The sequence below is a fragment of the Lampetra fluviatilis genome, chromosome 71, assembly GCF_964198595.1.
Source record: "Lampetra fluviatilis chromosome 71, kcLamFluv1.1, whole genome shotgun sequence".
NCBI lineage: Eukaryota > Metazoa > Chordata > Hyperoartia > Petromyzontiformes > Petromyzontidae > Lampetra > Lampetra fluviatilis.
In genome coordinates, this window is record NC_136345.1 from 2,478,158 (window position 1) to 2,500,126 (window position 21,969).

Below are 21,969 nucleotides of genomic sequence, written 5' to 3' on the forward strand. Positions count from 1 at the left end.
CCCTCGGGACCCCCAACCTTGCGGCGCAATGCTAGCAGCGAGCTGTCCGCCATCTGGAGGCGGCCCCATTCGCTGAGCGACAGCGAGAGCAGCGAGTCCCGACCCTGAGAGGCAGTGGAATCATCCACGATCGGTGCGCCCGCTGTCGCAGCCAGTGCCCCCATCTCCCCCGCAAGCGTCGGTTTACAGCGCGCCGATCCCGACAAACACGCGCATTCATCACAAGGCAACAACCGCGACAAGCAATCGGCATTTGTGTGTCGCAACCCCTTACGGTACGTAGTCGTAAACTGATAGTCCTGGAGGACTTCCAACCAACGCGACAGCTGGCCCGAGGGCTGGGCGACCCTCAATGAATACTGTAGCGCCGCGTGGTCCGTTCGGACTGTAAAGTGACGACCATAGAGATATGGCCTAAACTGCTGCACAAAAAAAACAATGGCAAGCAGCTCGCGACGGGTGACACAGTAGCGCTGCTCCGCCGGAGACAACACCCTACTACCGTAGGCGACAACTCTTTCGACACCCCCAACGACTTGGGATAGCACCCCCCCAATGCCCGTGTTGCTAGCATCCGTGTCCAGCAAAAAGGGACTGGCAAAATCGGGATAACACAAGGGTGGGGCACCCACCAAGGCGTCCCGGAGGGAGCGAAACGCGGCCTCCTCTTCCGGTCCCCATTTGAACTTTACTCCCTTCGCCGTTAGAGCGTGCAAGGGTTTTGCAATAGTGGCGAAGTGCTCAACGAACCGCCGATAATAAGAAGCAAACCCGATGAAACTACGCACGTCGGAAACGGACATAGGTGTCGGCCACGAACCGACACAATCCGTCTTCGCGGGATCGGTGGAGATCCCCGAAGAATCGACAATGTGACCCAAGTATCTAACCGACCTACGAAGGAGGTGACATTTGGCCGGTTTAAATTTCAACTTAGCCGATCGCATTCGCAAGAACACCCCTCTCAATCGCCGGAGGTGTTCTTCAAACGTTTTACTGAAAACAATGACATCGTCCATATAAATCAAGCATGTATCCCACTGCAAGCCCGACAAAACCAGCTCCATAAGTCGCTGAAACGTCGCTGGAGAGGAGTGAAGTCCCATGGGTAACCGGTTAAACTGGAACAGCCCCCCTGGAGTCCGAAATGCTGTCTTAGGTTTCGACTCTTCGTCGAGCGGCAACTGCCAAAACCCCGATAACAAATCAAGAGTCGAAAAATATCGCGCACCAGACAATGCATCGAGGGACTCATCCATCCTGGGGAGCGGATACGCGTCAGCCACAGAGATCTTATTCAGGCGACGGAAATCAACGCAGAATCGCAGGGACCCGTCCTGCTTCTTAACCAGCACAATAGGCGCTCCCCACGGGCTAGAGGAGGGCGAAATAATATCGGCTTCTAGCATATCGTTAACAGCCGACTGAACATGTTCCTTCTCCACGGGACTCAGTCGGAAGGGATTTAGCCTGACCGGCGCCGCATCGCCCGTTTCAATGTGATGGTGCAACAAATCCGTGCACCCAATGTCATACTTATGTTTACTGAATACATCAGAGAATTCAATGAGCAACTCGCGCAGCGCACCCAACTGCGCCGCCGACAAATCGTCCGAGGCGGCACATAACGAATGGACCCACTCAAGGTCTTCCCTTGGCTCAACGTTCCGCGCGGGGCTCGAGCCCACCTGCGCAACCAACCCATCATCCACAGGGACCTGCGCCGCGTGAGCCAGCACGGTGCCCTGCGGAATGACAGCTGGTCGCGACCCCGCGTTCAAAACCATCACAAACGGATCCCTGTCAGCCCGCACCAAAGTGTGAGCCACCGATAAATCAAGACCCCCGACAGCCTTGTTAGAAGGACCCAAAAGCATACTTTGTCCCGAAGCCTCCCTCACCCATGGTTTCCGCAACCGGAGGGGAATCAACATCTGTGAACCCGGGGGCACTTGCACTGTCTGCGTCGCCACCGCTTGTATCGTAGCGCACGCCGTCCGAATGTCAGTAGGGCCCGTCAAAAATGAAATCTGGCGACCCGATGGCAGTTCAATGCATCGTTGATCGATAAGAATTTTAATAGGCATTTTAGCCAAAAAATCAGTGCCCAAAAGACACGGAACTGCCAAAGAAGACGAAACGAAAACGGGTCCCGACAATTTGATATCTCCAATGCAAATGGACGCCCTAACCTGACCGATAATGCCCAACGATCCCCCATTAGCGGCGTAAAATGGCACATCCACTGGAAGCAGCGGACGACATTGGACTGGAAGAATATTATAAATGAGGTCCGATATAATAGTTGCCGATGCCCCCGTGTCCACTAACACCCTAATCTCAACCCCATCAATAGATCCCGTAACAACGGACGAACCCGCCGAAGCAGCCACAATTCTATGCCCCAATTCCGCCCATTCAATGTCTCCCTGGTCCCGGCTGAACCCCCCTCGCCGAACCGAATCCCCGAACCTTAACCGGCCCTCCTCCGCCGCAAAGCGGCGTCCCATGTGTGCCGAATAAACAGGCCGAGCGTGTGAGGTGCCGCGACTTGCCGGGGATTGTAGAGATGACTTGGGCTCTCGGTCGTCGTCCAGCCGAGCTCCCATGGCGCGCTGCCGCGGAGCGCGGCACCCGGACGCCACGTGGCCCCGGAGGCCGCAGTTATAGCACGTGACGAGGGCCGGAGTAGATCTTGGTTGCTCCGACTTTCGGCCCGATCGCAGAGGCGACCGGGCCCCCGGCCTCCAGTCCCCTGGTCGTCCCGTGGCGAACGCCTCCTCTCGTGGGCTGACGACTTGGGGTTCGGCGACCACCAAACCCGGGGCTGCGACGACAGCAGCGTTGCAACCAACGCCTTGCTTCCGTTGTAGGGCCTCGTGCGCTTGAATACTCGTGGCGACTCTCAAAGAAGAAATATCAATCTCGTCAGCTGTGTTGATAGGGACCCCCAGGTCCTGCGCCAACTTGAGCAGCTGCTCCAAAACCATCGCGTCTTGGCCCTCCTCGTCCATCCGAGGGAACGCAGCATCAGCAAGAGCCAGCAACGCCGTGCGATAGGCCAGCGCGGTCTCCGTGGCCGCTTTCCGTCTTGCGTAGAACTGATGGCGGCACGTAGAGGGAGGTCCGTAGACCCTGGCCAACAAACCCAGCGCATCCTTCAGCGTGGAGCGGTCCGACTTCCGTGCAGCCCTGAAGGCCGCGAGCGCATCGTCGTCCAGCATGGCGGGCAATGCCCGCAGTGCCGTAGCATCGGACCACGCTGACATCTCTTGATGCGCCAAAAACCTTCGCTGAAATTGGCCCCAGTCTCCGCCTTCCGCCTTGAAGGCTGACAACGTGGGCAGGCGCTGCTGAAAAATGAAGTCATCCGCCTCGTGGTTCCTCTCCGCCTCTCCGTCGGTGTGTAAGATGGCGGCTCCAGCAGCAGACGTAAAATGGCGGACCCCCTCGCGCACTGATGACGTCGATGCGCGCGCTTGGGAACCCACCACCACGTGGCGCTCGCCGTTCCCGCCAAAAGTAGGCCCAGGCGCAATGGCGGGAATCCCCCATTCGTTTTGGCGGGAATCTGCGGGGCGACCTTGTAAAATGTCCCCCACCGTCCCCACTCCTCCCGACGAGCTGATCTCCGCCAAGATGGACGCGGCGGCGAGCAGCAGCTCCGCCAGTCGGGAGTGCGCCTCACGAAGCCCGGCGTCGGTCCCCGGTCGCTCGGCCGGCGCCATCGACGGATCCTGTAGCGTGGGCAAGTCCTCCTCCTCACCCCCCGCCACCAGCGGCCCCGAGTCGTCCAGGTTTTCCTCGCAGTCAATTTTGTGGGTCCTACGGGTCTTCCTTGTCTCCATGCTTGGAAGCCCGTTTCACTTCTGACGCCAGATGAAGTATTGGAAAATGACGGCAGGAAACTCCTTGACAGGAACACACTTCTTTTATTAAATCTTGACTTGTAACGATACAACGCGTGGCCTCTCTTCTTCACAATGCGGTCACCATACAACGGTACAACTCGTGACCTCTTCTTCTTCACCCTACGCTTCTCTTGACTCTCTTAGATTCTGTGCTGCTGGCTCTCTGTGCCTCGTGTAGACTCCGCGCCTCGGCTACACTCTTCTCTCGCCTCGTGTAGACTCTGCGCCTCTGCTACACTCTCCACTCGCCTCGTGTAGACTTTGCATCTCTCTCTCTGGCTACACCGTATGCATACTCGGCTCGTGTAGACCTTCCTCTCTCTCTGGCTACACCGTATGCATACTCGGCTCGTGTAGACCTTTCTCTCTCTCTGGCTACACACTATACATCACTCAGCTCGTGTAGACCGTTCTCTCTCTCTGGCTACACACTATACATTACTCAGCTCGTGTAGACCGTTCTCTCTCTCTGGCTACACACTATACAGTACTCAGCTCGTGTAGACCGTTCTCTCTCTCTGGCTACACACTTATACCTTACTCTCCTCTACTCTCCATTACTCTCCTCTCCGGGCTCTATCTCTGCACCTTCGTCTTCATTCTTAGATGGTTCCACTTCTGCCCCCTGCTCCTCTGTGCATCACCTTATATACCTCTTCTTCCCGGGAGACGGAGCGGATGCGGACCTCAACGTCGGCACCGCTCCTCAGTTACCCAATCCCCACGCGCTATCTCTACGATCCGGTTCCGCTCAGCGCGTGTTTCTACTCCCCAACCAATCACACCGCGCTGCTACCCGATCACTCCCTCTGGGCGCGTCACCGGCACACAGCCAATCAGCAGCACTACCCCCACCCGCGCACTGACGCCTGCTCCTCCCCGTCAGCGCGCGTCACCACACACACACCCGTACATACGCGCTGGCACACGACGTATACACCCAGCGCGTATCACCACTACATGTGTATGTATGTGTGTGTATGTATGTATGTGAGTGTGTGTGAGTGTGTGTATGTGTGTGTGTATGTATGTGTGTGTATGTATGTATGTGAGTGCGTGTGAGTGTGTGTGAGTGTATGTATGTGTGTGTGTATGTATGTGTGTGTATGTATGTGAGTGTGTGTGAGTGTGTGTATGTGTGTGTGTATGTATGTGTGTGTATGTATGTATATGTGTGAGTGTGTGTGAGTGAGCGTGTGTGAGTGTGTGTGTGAGTGTGTGTGAGTGTGTGTGAGTGTATGTATGTGTGTGTGTATGTATGTGTGTGTATGTATGTATGTGAGTGTGTGTATGTGAAGTATTGAATGACGGCAGGAAACTCCTTGACGGGTAACACACTTTTTATTAAATCTTGACTTGTCACTATACAACGAGTGGTCTCTATTCCTCAGACTATACACTTCACTTGACTCGTGTAGCATCTATTCCTCCGGCTACACACACTGCACTTGACTCGTGTAGCTTCTATTCCTCCGGCTACACACACTTCACTTGACTCGTGTAGCATCTATTCCTCCGGCTACACACACTGCACTTGACTCGTGTAGCTTCTATTCTTCCGGCTACACACACTGCACTTGACTCCGTAACATCCGTGAAGCCTACAGGCCCACCCCGGCTTGGGCGTGGGCCACAACCTCCGAGTCCCACGAGCCGGCTCTCTCACGGACGTTCGGCTCCGGGTCCCAGGGTTCCGCCTCTTCCTCCGTCTTCCGTCTTCGCTGGTACTCTCTCCCCGTGCGCCTGTGCGCATCCCCTTATATAGTCCCCGCTCACGGGAGACGGAGTGTATGCGGACCTCGACGTGAGCATCGCTCCTTAGTTGACCAATCACGACGCGCTGTTCCTACGATCCGTTTTCCCCAGCGCGTGTTACCACTACACAACCAATCACGCCGCGCTGCCACACGATCACTCCCTCTCAAGCGCGTCACCGGCACACAGCCAATCACCACCACATAACCCATGACCCCGCGCTGACCCCTGATCCTTCACCGTCAGCGCGCGTCACCAACACACACAGCCAATCACTACGCGCTGACACACGATCCCTACCCCAGCGCGTATTACCGCTACATCACCCCCTCCCACATAGCTCGCAGCCGGCCCGGCTGCTAAACAACAACACACCACAACGTCAACGCAACAACAACAACTCAACAACAACAACAACTTATGTACAAATCGACAACCAACGCAATAAAAGTCAACAACAACACGCACAACACCTAGATAAGAAGCTATGTACAGCCCGACGAACAACACAATAAAAGCGAATACCAGAAAATGAACGCGTCCAGTGTCTCTGCGACTACATGCAGTGACGAGGCGCTCCGGCCGCCTCGACTCCTCAATCCGCAGATCATAACAAGTAGCGCGACCTAGCGCGAGTCCGCCTGGCCGGTCCGTCGTATGGGACGGGACGCTGACGACCGTCCGGTGGCTCCGGCTGCTCTGGACGGCGCGGATCGGGCCTGGAAGGACCGGTCGCGCCGCGAAGATCCGGCCGCCGGTGGTCGGCAGCTGTCAGTTCCGAGACACCTGGGAGCGGATCAGGCGGAGACACGTGAGGATCAGGCAGAGACATTTCCCCCCTTGGGTCGTCGGTCACGTCACATGCTCGGCCCTCACGACACAAAGGGAGGCCATATGGAGGCGAGAACGGTTTCAGTCGGGAGGGGTGGACGTGCCAACGACGCTTTCCCCATTTTATTTGAACGCACTGGGGGCGTGCAACCCGCACGACCTCCACGGGTCCCCGCCATGGCTTCAACAATTTAGGCGACGTAGCCAAAGGTGCCTGAGGGCAATGCAGCCAGGCCCTATCACCAGGTTTCCAGTCGTGCACGGACACCTTCCGTGCACGCAACCGCTCGTTTGCAATTTGGCGAGCCCGCGAATTAAGCCGTGCGGCCTCCCTTGCCTCTGTCAGCTTATGGATATTAAATTTAATATGTTCTGCCAATTTCGAATTTGTTCGTGGTGCGGACAGGCCCAGCTGCGTTTCCATGGGCGGGTCGGCTTCCTGACCGTACATCAGATAGAATGGGGAAAATCCCGTTGCTGAATGGGGGGCCATTCTATACGCGGCGAGGACCCCCGGGACCTGCAGGTCCCAATCAACATGTGCCTCACACACCTGCTGGCACAGCATAGAAGTCAAAGTCCTGTGGAGTCTCTCCACCATCCCGTCCGTCTGTGGGTGGTACGGGGAGGTACGCACCTTCTTAGTACCCAATAGGTCGCACACCTCTTGCAGCAATTTACTTGAAAAAATTTCCCCTTGGTCGGTCAGCAAGCGTTCGGGAGCCCCCTTGTCCAGGACGTAGCCCTGGACAAAGGCGTCCATCACAGCCGCCGCCGACTTGTTGGCGAGTGGCCACGCCATAGGCCACCGGGTAAAATATTCGACCCCCACCAACAGGTACCTATTACCCCTAGGCGTGACTGGAAAAGGCCCCAAAATATCGAGCGCAACGAGCTCGTTAGTGCGCGAGACCTGAATAGATTGCAGCGGTGGATTAGATGCCACGGGCGGTGGTTTCCGTCTGGCGCAATCAACACATCCCTTTAGAATATTTACCACGTCACTCCCCATCCCCGGCCAATAATAGTCACGCTGAAGCAGAGCAAGCGTTTTGTTTACTCCCAAATGTAAGAGGCGTTCATGTGTGGCCAGGACAACTTTCCCCCTCACAGCGGAAGGCACCACAAGTGCGTGCCGCCGAGACAAACTATCCCATCTCATTAATAGGCCTTGCTTAAGTACCCAGGAGCCAGTTCGCTCCCGGCCCTCCTCGGGACCCCCCACCCTGCGGCGCAATGCTAGCAGGGAGCTGTCTTCCATTTGGAGACGGCCCCACTCAATCAGCGACAGTGAGAGTAGCGAGTCCTCTCCCTCAGGGGTAGCGGGAACATCCCCGATTGGTGCACCCGCGGTCGCAGCCAACGCCCCCATACCTTCCCCAACTGTCGGTTTACAGCGCGCCGATCCCGATAAGCACGCACATTTGTGACAAGGCGACAATCGCGACAGGGCATCGTCGTTTGTGTGGCGCAACCCCTTACGGTATGTAGTCGTGAACTGATAGTCCTGGAGGACTTCCAACCACCGTGACAATTGGCCCGAGGGTTGGGCGACCCTCAATGAATACTGAAGCGCCGCGTGGTCCGTCCGGACCGTAAAGTGACGGCCATATAGATACGGTCTAAACTGTTGTACAAAAAAAACAATAGCAAGCAGCTCGCGACGGGTAATGCAGTAGCGCTGCTCCACCGGTGACAATACCCTGCTACCATAGGCGACCACCCTTTCGACCCCTCCAACGACTTGCGAGAGCACCCCCCCAATACCCGTGTTGCTAGCATCCGTGTCTAGCAAGAAGGGACTCGCAAAGTCAGGATAACGCAAGGGTGGGGCACCCACCAAGGCGTCCCGGAGGGAGCAGAACGCAGCCTCCTCCTCCAGTCCCCATCGGAACTTGATTCCTTTTGCCGTTAAAGCGTGCAAGGGTTTTGCAATGGTGGCGAAATGCTCAACCAATCGGCGGTAATAAGAAGCAAACCCGATGAAACTGCGCACGTCAGAAACTGACGTGGGCGTCGGCCATGAACTGACACAGTCCGTCTTCCCGGGATCGGTAGAGATCCCCGAAGAGTCGACAATGTGGCCCAAGTATCTAACGGACTTACGAAGAAGGTGGCATTTGGCCGGTTTAAACTTTAAATTAGCCGATCGCATTCTCAAGCACACCCCTCTCAATCGCTGGAGGTGTTCCTCAAACGTCTTACTGAAAACAATGACATCGTCAAGGTAAATCAAGCACGTATCCCATTGCAAGCCCGACAAAACCAACTCCATAAGGTGCTGTTGAAATATGAAGGCGTCCTCTGCCTCGTGGTTCCTCTCCGCCGCTCCGTCGGTGTGCGAGATGGCGGCCCCAATGGCGGGTGTCTGATGGCGGTCCGCAGCGCGCGTCGATGACGTAAGCGGACGCGCTTGGAGAACCGCCGCCACGTGGTGCTCGCCGTTCCCGCCAAAAGATGGCCGCGCAGTAGAAAGGGCGGGAATCCCCCAGTCATTTTGGCGGGAATCCGCGGGGCGACCCTGTTGAATGTCCGCCGACGTCCCCGCTCCTCCCGACGTGCTGATCTCCGCCAGGATGGACGCGGCGGCGAACAGCAGCTCCGCCAGACGGGAGTGCGCCTCGCGGAGCACGGCTTCGGTCCCCAATCGCTCGTCCGGCGCCCTCGGCGGATCCTGCGGCGTCGGCATTTCTTCTTCCTCACCCCCCGATGCCAGCTGGCCCGAGTCGTCAAGGTTATCCTCGCGGTCAATCCCGTGAGTCCGACGGGTCTTCCTTGTATCCATGCTTGGAAGACTGTTTCACTTCTGACGCCAGTTGAAGTATTTGAATGACGGCAGGAAACTCCTTGACGGGTAACACACTTTTTATTAAATCTTGACTTGTCACTATACAATGGGTGGTCTCTATTCCTCGGACTACACCCACTTCACTCGACATGTGTAATTACTATTCCTCCGGCTACACACACTTCACTTGACTCGTGTAGCATCTATTCCTCCAGCTACACACACTTCGCTTGACTCGTGTAGCTTTTACTCCTCCGGCTACACACACTACACTTGGCCCCGTAACGTCCGTGAAGCCTACAGGCCCACCCCGGCTTGGGCGTGGGCCACCACCTCCGAGTCCCACGAGCCGGCTCTCCCACGGACGTTCGGCCCCGGGTCCCAGGGTTCCGCCTCTTCCTCCGTCTTCCGTCTTCGCTGGTACTCTCCCCCCGTGCGCCTGTGCGCATCCCCTTATATCGTCCCCGCTCACGGGAGACGGAGTGTATGCGGACCTCGACGTGAGCATCGCTCCTAAGTTGCCCAATCACGCCGCGCTGTTCCTACGATTCGTTTTCCCCAGCGCGTGTTACCACTACACAACCAATCACGCCGCGCTGCCACTTGATCACTCCCTCTCGAGCGCGTCACCGGCACACAGCCAATCACCACCACACAACCCATGACCCCGCGCTGACCCCTGATCCCCCACCGTCAGCGCGCGTCACCATCACACACAGCCAATCACTACGCGCTGACACACGATCCCTACCCCAGCGCGTATCACCACTACACATACACACACACATACACTCACACACTCACACACACATACACACACACATACACTCACACTCACACACATACACACATACACTCACACTCATACACACACTCACACACACTCACTCACACACTCACACACACTCACATACTCACTCACACACACTCACACACACTCACATACACACACTCACACACATACTCATACACACACTCACACACACACTCATACACACTCACACACTCACACACACATACACATACACACATACACACACACATACACACATACACACACACATACACTCTCACACACACACACATACACACACTCACACACACTCACACACACACTCATACACTCACACACAACAACCGCCATTCGCCATTCGCCACTAAGTGGCGGTGACGTCACCACGACGCTTGTGCCAGGCCATGTGCACCCTGAGGCCACGTGAAGTGTCGAACGCCCGCTGGCAGGAGGTCACGGGGCAGACCCAGGTGCCACGGGTCGACTGACCGAGATGACCGAGATGACTGGCTGATGCACCACCTGTGCCCCCTACTGTGCCAACTTGCTGTGCTTTAGCCACCCGGCGCTCCGCTCGTTGTTGTGAGCGTCGCTCCTCCGCCCTCCGTTGTTGTTGGAGGGCGACTGCCTCCAACTGCCCAGTAGCGTCCTTCACGAGCCTCCTCCACTGAGGCCGATCTTGACACCGCTGGTACCAGTCATCGGCAAGTCCACTCAGCTCCACATCCTCCTGTACCACATCACTCCATCTCTTCTCTAGCCCGTGCCGCGCCCGTTTAGCCCCCTCGATCCGGCCGAACAAAAGCTGTTTAGGCATGCGGTGGCTGGGCATGCGGGCTACATGACCCAGCCAACGCAGCCTTGCCTGCCGGAGGAGCTCACTGATGGGACTTTGCCCAGATCTTTCAAGGACTTGTGAGCTCCTCACACAATCCAGCCTGGTTAAACCCAGGATGGATCGTAGGCAGGCCAGCCTAAATGTTTCCAACCGGCGAAGATGCTCCACTAGGGGGGTCCACGTTTCGCAAGCGTAGAGAAGGGAGGGAATGACCGTGGCCGAGAAGACCTGAAGCTTCGTGCGGAGCGACAGACCAGGTAGCTTCCACACAGCGTTACGCAACCGATGAAAAGATATTGCCGCTCCACTGATTCGGAGTGAGACCTCTGCTGATAAACTGGAGCCGGTCATGAGCACACTGCCCAGGTATGGGAAACTCTCCACTCTCTCCACTACTGCCCCATCACCGATTGGGAGTTGTGGGGGTGGAGTGCCCGATGGTACAAAATACCCAGGCAGGTGCTTAGTTTTGGTGGGGCTGATGGTAAGGCCCCACCTCTTAGTGGCACACTCCAGTCTCAGCAGCAGCGTCTCCAACTCCTCTTCTGAATGAGCAGCTATTACCAAATCATCGGCATACATAACGTGGTTGACCAATAGGGAGCCATCCCTTGATCGCACCCGGGCGTCGATCAGCCTCCCATTATATCTGTACCAAATGGTAATTCCCCCGGTACAGCTATTGAAGTCTTCACGAACTACGCAGTCGAAATAGATGTTAAATAATGTGGGAGCCAGAGGACATCCCTGTCGCACCCCACACAACAACCGCCATTCGCCACTAAGTGGCGGTGACGTCACCACGACGCTTGTGCCAGGCCATGTGCACCTTGAGGCCACGTGAAGTGTCGAACGCCCGCTGGCAGGAGGTCACGGGGCAGACCCAGGTGCCACGGGTCGACTGACCGAGATGACCGAGATGACTGGCTGATGCACCACCTGTGCCCCCTACTGTGCCAACTTGCTGTGCTTTAGCCACCCGGCGCTCCGCTCGTTGTTGTGAGCGTCGCTCCTCCGCCCTCCGTTGTTGTTGGAGGGCGACTGCCTCCAACTGCCCAGTAGCGTCCTTCACGAGCCTCCTCCACTGAGGCCGATCTTGACACCGCTGGTACCAGTCATCGGCAAGTCCACTCAGCTCCACGTCCTCCTGTACCACATCACTCCATCTCTTCTCTAGCCCGTGCCGCGCCCGTTTAGCCCCCTCGATCCGGCCGAACAAAAGCTGTTTAGGCATGCGGTGGCTGGGCATGCGGGCTACATGACCCAGCCAACGCAGCCTTGCCTGCCGGAGGAGCTCACTGATGGGACTTTGCCCAGATCTTTCAAGGACTTGTGAGCTCCTCACACAATCCAGCCTGGTTAAACCCAGGATGGATCGTAGGCAGGCCAGCCTAAATGTTTCCAACCGGCGAAGATGCTCCACTAGGGGGGTCCACGTTTCGCAAGCATAGAGAAGGGAGGGAATGACCGTGGCCGAGAAGACCTGAAGCTTCGTGCGGAGCGACAGACCAGGTAGCTTCCACACAGCGTTACGCAACCGATGAAAAGATATTGCCGCTCGACTGATTCGGAGTGAGACCTCTGCTGATAAACTGGAGCCGGTCATGAGCACACTGCCCAGGTATGGGAAACTCTCTACTCTCTCCACAACTGCCCCATCACCGATTGGGAGTTGTGGGGGCGGAGTGCCCGATGGTACAAAATACCCAGGCAGGTGCTTAGTTTTGGTGGGGCTGATGGTAAGGCCCCACCTCTTAGTGGCACGCTCCAGTCTCAGCAGCAGCGTCTCCAACTCCTCTTCTGAATGAGCAGCTATTACCAAATCATCGGCATACATAACGTGGTTGACCAATAGGGAGCCATCCCTTGATCGCACCCGGGCGTCGATCAGCCTCCCATTGTATCTGTACCAAATGGTAATTCCCCCGGTACAGCTATTGAAGGCTTCACGAACTACGCAGTCGAAATAGATGTTAAATAATGTGGGAGCCAGAGGACATCCCTGTCGCACCCCAAGGTGTACAGGGAAAGGCTCCGACTCCCGGCCACGTAGTTTTACCCGGGCCCGCTCACCATCATGAAGGTCCTTAATGATCGTGAGCAGAGGGTCAGGGACTCCGAAAGCACGAAGAACAACCCAGAGCCCAGTCCTACTGATGGTATCATAGGCCTTGACCAGGTCAATAAAGCAGAGATGTAGGTCTTTTTGGAATTCCCTACACCTCTGCTGTAGCAGACGGACAGAAAATATGGCATCTGTGCAGGACCGCCCTTTCCTTTCACACATACACACATACACACACACATACACTCAGACACTCAGACACACATACACACATACACACATACACACACACATACACTCACACACTCACACACACATACACTCACACATACACTCACACACTCACACTCATACACACACACTCACACACACTCACTCACACACACACTCCACACTCACTCACACACATACACACACACATACAAAGACAAAGATCCCCCATATAGCCTTAACAGACTGTAGGGGCAAGTGCTGTTAGCGAGCACCTATGAAGGCCGCAACGGTACACGGGGGGGTGGGTGGCCAGCACCACGCCCGACCGCCTTTGTCTCCCCAGTGGCGATGTTTACACACCACACCAGGTACTCATTTCAGGCTGAGTCGACCTAGGGGAGGCCCAGGACCGGTTCAGATAATCGTCACTGGTGTTGGCCGTGAGCGGGAATCGAACCCGGGTCGCTAGGTTCATAGCGCAGCGCGCTAACCGCTACACTACCGCTCCCCATACACACACACATACACTCACACACTCACACACACATACACACACACATACACTCACACTCACACACATACACACATACACTCACACACTCATACACACACTCACACACACTCACTCACACACTCACACACACTCACACACTCACACACACTCACACACACTCACACACACTCACATACACACACTCACACACATACTCATACACACACTCACACACACACTCATACACACTCACACACTCACACACACATACACACATACACACACACACATACACACATACACACACTCACACACACACTCACTCACCCACTCACACACATACTCACACACACACACACTCACACACACACTCACTCACCCACTCACACACACTCACACACACACTCACACACACTCACCCACTCACACACTCGCACACACACTCACACACACCCACTCACACCCACACACTCACTCACTCACACACTCACCCACACACTCACTCACCCACTCACACACACACTCACCCACTCACTCACCCACTCACACACACACCCACCCACACACACCCACACACCTACAACCACACACACTCACACACACACCCACACACCCACTCACCCACACACCCACTCACACTCACACATACTCACACGTCACAGCGGCCCTCGTGACGTAACCTCGACAACGCCGACGACATTCCCGTGTTTAGGCCCTTTCCCGATGAGACAATTGGTTATGGGCCCTCCTGAAATGTGCCAAGCCTGTGCGCTAGGAGCGCTGAGGGGCAGCGTGATCGGTTGCGTGCCGTAGATTTCCTGCCGTGTAGGCAGCGTCCGCATTGCTTGTGACACTTGTAGAGGTAACTTCTTTATTACAATCCAACACTCCAACAGTCCTGATACCCTGTTACAGCCTAGGTGCACAGCCTAGGTACACAGCCTAGGTACACAGCCTAGGTAGACAGCCTAGGTAGACGGCCTAGGTACACGGCCTAGGTACACGGCCTAGGTACACGGCCTAGGTACACGGCCTAGGTACACGGCCTAGGTACACGGCCTAGGTACACGGCCTAGGTACACGGCCTAGGTACACGGCCTAGGTACACGGCCTAGGTACACGGCCTAGGTACACAGCCTAGGTACACAGCCTAGGTAGACAGCCTAGGTACACAGCCTAGGTACACGGCCTAGGTACACGGCCTAGATACACGGCCTAGCGACACGGCCTAGGTACACGGCCTAGGTACACGGCCTAGGTACACGGCCTAGGTACACGGCCTAGGTACACAGCCTAGGTACACGGCCTAGGTACACGGCCTAGATACACGGCCTAGCGACACGGCCTAGGTACACAGCCTAGGTACACAGCCTAGGTACACGGCCTAGGTACACGGCCTAGCGACACAGCCTAGGTACACAGCCTAGGTACACAGCCTAGGTACACTACTCTGGCTACTCTCTGGGGTCCTCCGGCTACAACTACCCTAGGGGAGGCTACCTGACCCGACCCAGCCAAGGTGCGGGTCTGGACTCTGGCTTCCTCGGAACTCGCCCTCACAAGGACGTAGAGCCGGGAGTCCCAGAGTCCCACCACTGGCCCTCACAGCGTCCCGGCCCTTACAAGGACAAGCGGGACGAGGGGGTCCAGGGTCCTAAGCCGGCTGGTCTTGGGTCTTGGGTCTTGAGCTGCGACTGGCCCCGATCGGCCAGGGAGCTGCCCTTTTATGCCTCGTCCCTAACGAGGGGTGGGGTTGTGTGCGCCCCCAGATATCCCACAGAGCACACACAGGCCCCCCCCCCCCCCGTTGGTGGCGCCAAGGGGCTTAACTGTCTGTGGTGACAGGGATCCTAGGGCCTGGCGCCGAGGGCTTAGCTGTCTAGGGTCCCAGAGCCCCCAGCAGCCCCTCCCCTCTTATGGCACTACACTTGCCCGAAGTACACGCAACGTGGGCCAATGACCACCTCGCAGAGGTCGCAATCGGGTACCCGATACCCGTACTCTACCCGATACCCGGCTACCCGTACCCGGCCAGGTACGGGTACGGGTAGCCGTTTGCGACCCTGATGCGGCCGGGTACGGGTACGGGTAGGCCGTGAGTCACTGGTAAGTCACCGTTTGTCACTCATTTCGGGTAGGGTACGGGTACGGGTAAGGAACGGCTACCCGTACCCGGCCGGGTACGGGTAGCCGTTCCTTACCCGGCCGGGTACGGGTACCCATTTGCGACCCTGGTGTGGCTGGGTACGGGTACGGGTAAGGAATCGAAACCCGTTTGCGACCTCTGCCACCTCGACCCCGGCCCTTCATCTGAGAGAGGACGGACAGCCCCTACCCCAGCATCACTGGCGTCCATGTCCGTGATGAAGGGCCGGGAGAAGGCTGGGTATGCCAGGGGTGGAGCCAGGGGCGGTTTCTTCATTAGGACGATTGGGCGACGCACCACCAATCTCAACCACAGAGTCACGCTAGCCGTTACTGTGCCTCTGGATATAGTCCAATCAGCGTCATGACTTACATTCAAAGATGTTTTCGAAGGGCGGGCGCTGCAATGCATTCTCTATGGCTTCCGGGAGGGCTCGCACTAACGTGCTTACGTCATCATACGTAAGCACGTTTCATCCAACAATATTATTTGTCGCCACCTAGTGGAATCTTTAATAAAAAAAACTTGAGTGGATTGTATTAATAGTGAGTATAGAAACAAACAAGATGTATTGTAAGAGTCACTTTATTTTTCATTAATATTAAAGAAGTGAAGTTGCCTTTACATGCGTAAGCTGTTAATGTATCCATTGCATGGGTGGACCTTATCCTTATCAATCATCCAGATATTTGCCCCCCCTGAGAGATTTTGCAGGAGCCGCCACTGGGTGGAACGTCCGTGAGGCGATCACGCGGCGTTGTTGTATAAATGCCATTCCTACCAAATGTATGTGAAGAGTGATATCTTGATTTGGAGATTTCGTGACTGCAGGGATTCATACTTTTTGGTTCTTTCGGTAAAGTCCACGTGGGTGGAAATAGAACAAAATTAATCACTGAGTTTTGGGCGCGACACATGTGGGAAAGCGTGGTCTGCTGCTAGCTACACGACTTCAGCGAAAGGGACAAAGAGTATGAAGAGTGATGTCATCTTCTTGGTTCTTTCGGTAAAGTCACGTAAAAGGGAAATAACAAAATAATAATGAAAACATAATAAAAATTGGATAATTGTTTTTTTACCCTTTCATCTGGCAACAAAACTGACACCTTTTGTACAAGGAGTCATGTTTGCATTGAGCGCAATACCTGCAGCCATAATGCAAACAAAAAACATAACTCTGATAATGTATGCACTGTCCTTGAAGTTGAAGGGTCCACACCCGAGACAGCTTTCCTTAGAGCCTTGTCTCCATTGGTGTTGGACCAGATGACGCCAAAAGGCGCACAACTCAAAGACAATGCACCATCAGAGTATGAGAGCTCGGGGTAAGGAGGTTCCAATGGTATAATAAAAATTCTCACGACGTTTCGGCCACAACGCAAGCAGCCGTCCTCAGGTGAAGGAACAGACCTTTTGGAAAGACAGCGTCCTAACAAAAGGAGTGATCTTCTTGGTTCTTTCGGTAAAGTCACGTAGAAGGGAAATAAAATAAAAAATAAAAACAAAAAGTGGCAAAACGTCGTGAGAATTTCATTGTTTTATATATATTTTTTTTCCCTTCTACGTGAGTTTACCGAAAGAAGCAAGAAGAACTACTTCAATATTATAAACATTTACAATCGCATATACTTAGTTAACGATACATGTAATACCATATATATATCGTTAGTGATGGGTATATGTGAAGAAGGTTACATTATTGTTATCGAGCTCTGTGTGTACTTAGATGGTGTTAACAAGAGTAACCAAGTCCAGAATCACCAAAGGGCTGTCGGAAAGACAGCGTCTGACCTGTTCCTTCACCTGAGGGCGGCTGCTTGCGTTGTGGCCGAAACGTCGTGAGAATTGTATTTTATTATGTTTTATTTTTATTATTTTATTATTATTTCCCTTCTACGTGGTGACTTAACCGAAAGAACCAAGAAGATGAATCCCTGCAGTCACGAAAGCTTTACATCGAAAAGGAGTGATGTTGCCTATTTTTTTTCCTCTCATGTAATAGTTTCTCAAACATCTGGAGTTGGCGCGTTGGTTTCTGTTAACTCATCCCTAGAGCAGAGGTCGCAAACGGGTTTTGATTCCTTACCCGTACCCGTACCCGGCCGCACCAGGGTCGCAAATGGGTACCCGTACCCAGCCGGGTACGGTAGCCGTTCCCTACCCATACCCTACCCGAAATGAGTGACAAACGGTGACTCACCAGTGACTCACGGCCTACCCGTACCCGTACCCGGCCGGGTACGGGTACGGGTAGGGTACGGGTATCGGGTACCCGATTGCGACCTCTGGGATGAAGCCATGTTGCAGGCGCGGGTGGGTTGATTCTAGGCACTTGAATTGTGAGAAGAGACAAGACGTTGGGAAATGAGTGACAAACGGTGACTCACCAGTGACTCACGGCCTACCCGTACCCGGCCGCACCAGGGTCGCAAACGGCTACCCGTACCCGGCCGGGTACGGGTAGCCGGGTGTCGGGTAGGGTACGGGTATCGGGTACCCGGTTGCGACCTCTGCCCTAGAGGCAGCAGAGGGCACAGGAGCGCCCCCTGCCGCTCCGAGAGCGTCACTCACACAGAGGAGGGAACACGGAATCTGGGAGGTTCAACACATTGTCCTGCAGAGGGAGCTGGTAGGAACACGTTGGGTTGCTCGGTCAATGGCCACCAGGGTCAATGGCGGCGTGGTGTTTTCCGCAAATATGGCCGACTGTGAGGGCGGGCACAAGCCGGCGTGAGTAGGTGAAACGTTGAGTTTTATAAGGGCACCACGGGGTGACCAGCCCCTCCCCACCCAGCCCCACCCCTCCCAGCCCCACCCATCCCCTTCCAGCCCCTCCCCACCCCACCCAACCCCTCCCCACCCAGCCCCACCCTCCCTACCCAGCCCCTTCCCAGCCCTCCCCTCCCCACCCAGCCCCTCCCCACTCTCCCCTCCCCACCCTCCCCACCTAGCCCCTCCCCACCCTCCCCACCTAGCCCCTCCCCACCCTCTCCACCCAGCCCCTCCCCACTCTCCCCTCCCCACCCTCCCCACCTAGCCCCTCCCCTCCCCACCCTCCCCACCCAGCCCCTCCCCACTCTCCCCTCCCCACCTAGCCCCTCCCCACCCTCCCCACCCAGCCCCTCCCCACCCTCACCACCCAGCCCCTCCACCTCCCTTGCCCCTCCCCCCTCTCTCAGCTATATATAACCTCTTAACACGGCATCTCTCTCCAAATTCAGCAAGACATAATGTTCTTGCTGTGGTTTTCCCACCTGATGATGAAGATTGCTTGTGTTGCGATCCAAACGTCGTGATTGAGTTTATTTTATACCCCACGTGACTTTACCGAAAGAACCAACGAGTTTGTTTTAATGATTCATCCCGGCACGGATTGACGAGTAACGGAGATTCTGAGGATAGGAGTCGTTCGATGTTTGGGGAAGTTGAGATGGAAGTTGAAATCAGGCTTCCAAGTGCTTCTTCCGTAAACTTGTGCATCACCGTCGCAATGACGGATTTGTATCTGAATCAGGAGAAGCGACGAAATTATACACGTGAAGGTTCAAGCGAGAATTGTAAATGTTCTAGCGAAGATCATTGATATTATCACTATTGGTGATACATACACCTACACCACGAGATCACACACACACTGAAACATACACCAACACCACGAGATCACACAGACACACACACACTGACACATACACCTACACACCGAGACACACACACACTCACTGTCACATACACCTAGACAACGAGATCACACACACAATCACTGATACATACACCTACACACCGAGATCACAAACACACACACACACTGATACATATGTAGTGGTGATACGCGCTGGTAGTAAGGATCGTGGGGTAGCGTGTGGTGATTGGCTGTGTGTTGGTGACGCGCGCTGACGGTGAGGGATCGTAGGTCAGCGCGGGGTCATGGGTTATGTGATGGTGATTGGCTGTGTGTTGGTGACGCGCGCTGACAGTGATGGATCGTGTGGCAGCGCGTGATGATTGGTCGGCTAGGGTGGGTGCTCGCATCGCGGTCCGCATAGGCTCCGTCTCCTTGGAGCGGAGGGCTATATAAGGCGGTGCGCGCTGGCGCTCGGGGAGAAGTTGGTGACCAGTGAAGACGGAAGACGGAGGAGGAAGAGATAGGGCCCTGAGGCACCTAGTCCCGCTGTCCTTGTAAGGACCGGGGCCCTGTGTGGCTCAGAGGCGGGACCTTGGGACCCGGGGGCCGGACGTCCGTGTGAGGACCGGGCCACGGGACCCAGTGGTTGTGATCCGTACCCAAGCTGGGGTGGGTCTAGAGGTTCCCCCGGATGCTACGGGGCTGGAATGCCCGTGTGTGTGTAGCCGGGTGGAACGTGTAGCGTGAGCAGTAGTTACCACCCGTGTCAGGTGGAACGTGTAGCGTGAGCAGTAGTTACCACCCGTGTCAGGTGGAACGTGTAGCGTGAGCAGTAGTTACCACCCGTGTCAGGTGGACCGTGTAGCGTGAGCTGTAGTGACAACACGTGTTATTGTGACAACCCAAGTGTGAATAAAGTGTGCTACCCGTCAAGTGGTTTCCCGCCGTAGTTTACTATACTTCACATACACTTACACAACACACACACTTAAATTTCGATTCAAAGCTTTCGTGACTGCAGGAATTCATCTTCTTGGTTATTTCGGTAAAGTCACGTAGAAGGGAAGTAATAAAATAATAAAAATAAAACATAATAAAATAAAATTATATAATAAAATATTTTATTATTTTTTATTTTTATTATTTTATTACTTCCCTTCTACGTGACTTTACCGAAAGAACCAAGAAGATAAACACACACACTGATACATACACCTACACACCGAGATCACACACACACACTGACACATACACCTACACCACGAGACACACACACACTGATACATACACCTACACAACGAGACCACACAAACACACTGTTACATACAGCTACACTACGAGACACACACACTCACTGACACCTACACCACGAGACACACACACTCACTGATACATACACACAGACAACGAGATCACACACACACTCACTCACTGATACATACACCTACACAACGTGATCACACACACACACACTGACACATACACCTACACCACGACACACACTGATACATACACCTACCCCACGAGACACACACACTCACTGATACATACACCTACACCACGAGACACACACACTGATACATACACCTACACCACGACACATACACACACACACTGATACATACACCTACACAACGAGACATACACACACACACTCACTGTTACATACACCTACACAACGAGACACACACACACCGTTACATACACCTACACAACGAGACACACACACACACTCACTGATACATACACCTACACAACGAGACACACACACACACTCACTGTTACATTCACCTACACAACGACACACACACACACACCGTTACATACACCTACACAACGAGACACACACACACTCACTGTTACATACACCTACACAACGAGACACACACACACACTCACTGTTACATTCACCTACACAACGAGACATACACACACACCCTCACTGACACATACATCTACACACCGAGATCACACACACACTCACTGACACATACACCACGAGATCACACACACACTCACTGACACATACACCACGAGATCACACACACACTCGCTGATACATACACCCAGACAACGAGATCACACACACACTCACTGACACATACACCACGAGATCACACACACACTCACTGATACATACACCTACACCACGAGACACACACACACTCACTGATACATACACCTACACAACGAGACACACACACTCACTGATACATACACCTACACAACGAGACACACACACTCACTGATACATACACCTACACAACGAGATCACACACACTGATACATATGTAATGTAGTAACTCGGCGGGAGACGACTTCACGGGTAACACACTCTTTATTTTATCAAACTCGTTCACAGGTGACTAACACCTACTTTGTATCTCGGGTGACAAACACCCACTTAGTATCTCGGGTGACAAACACCCACTTAGTATCTCGGGTGACAACCACCCACTTAGCTACTTGGCGACTAACGCCCACTGAGCTACTCGGATGACCAACATCCACTTA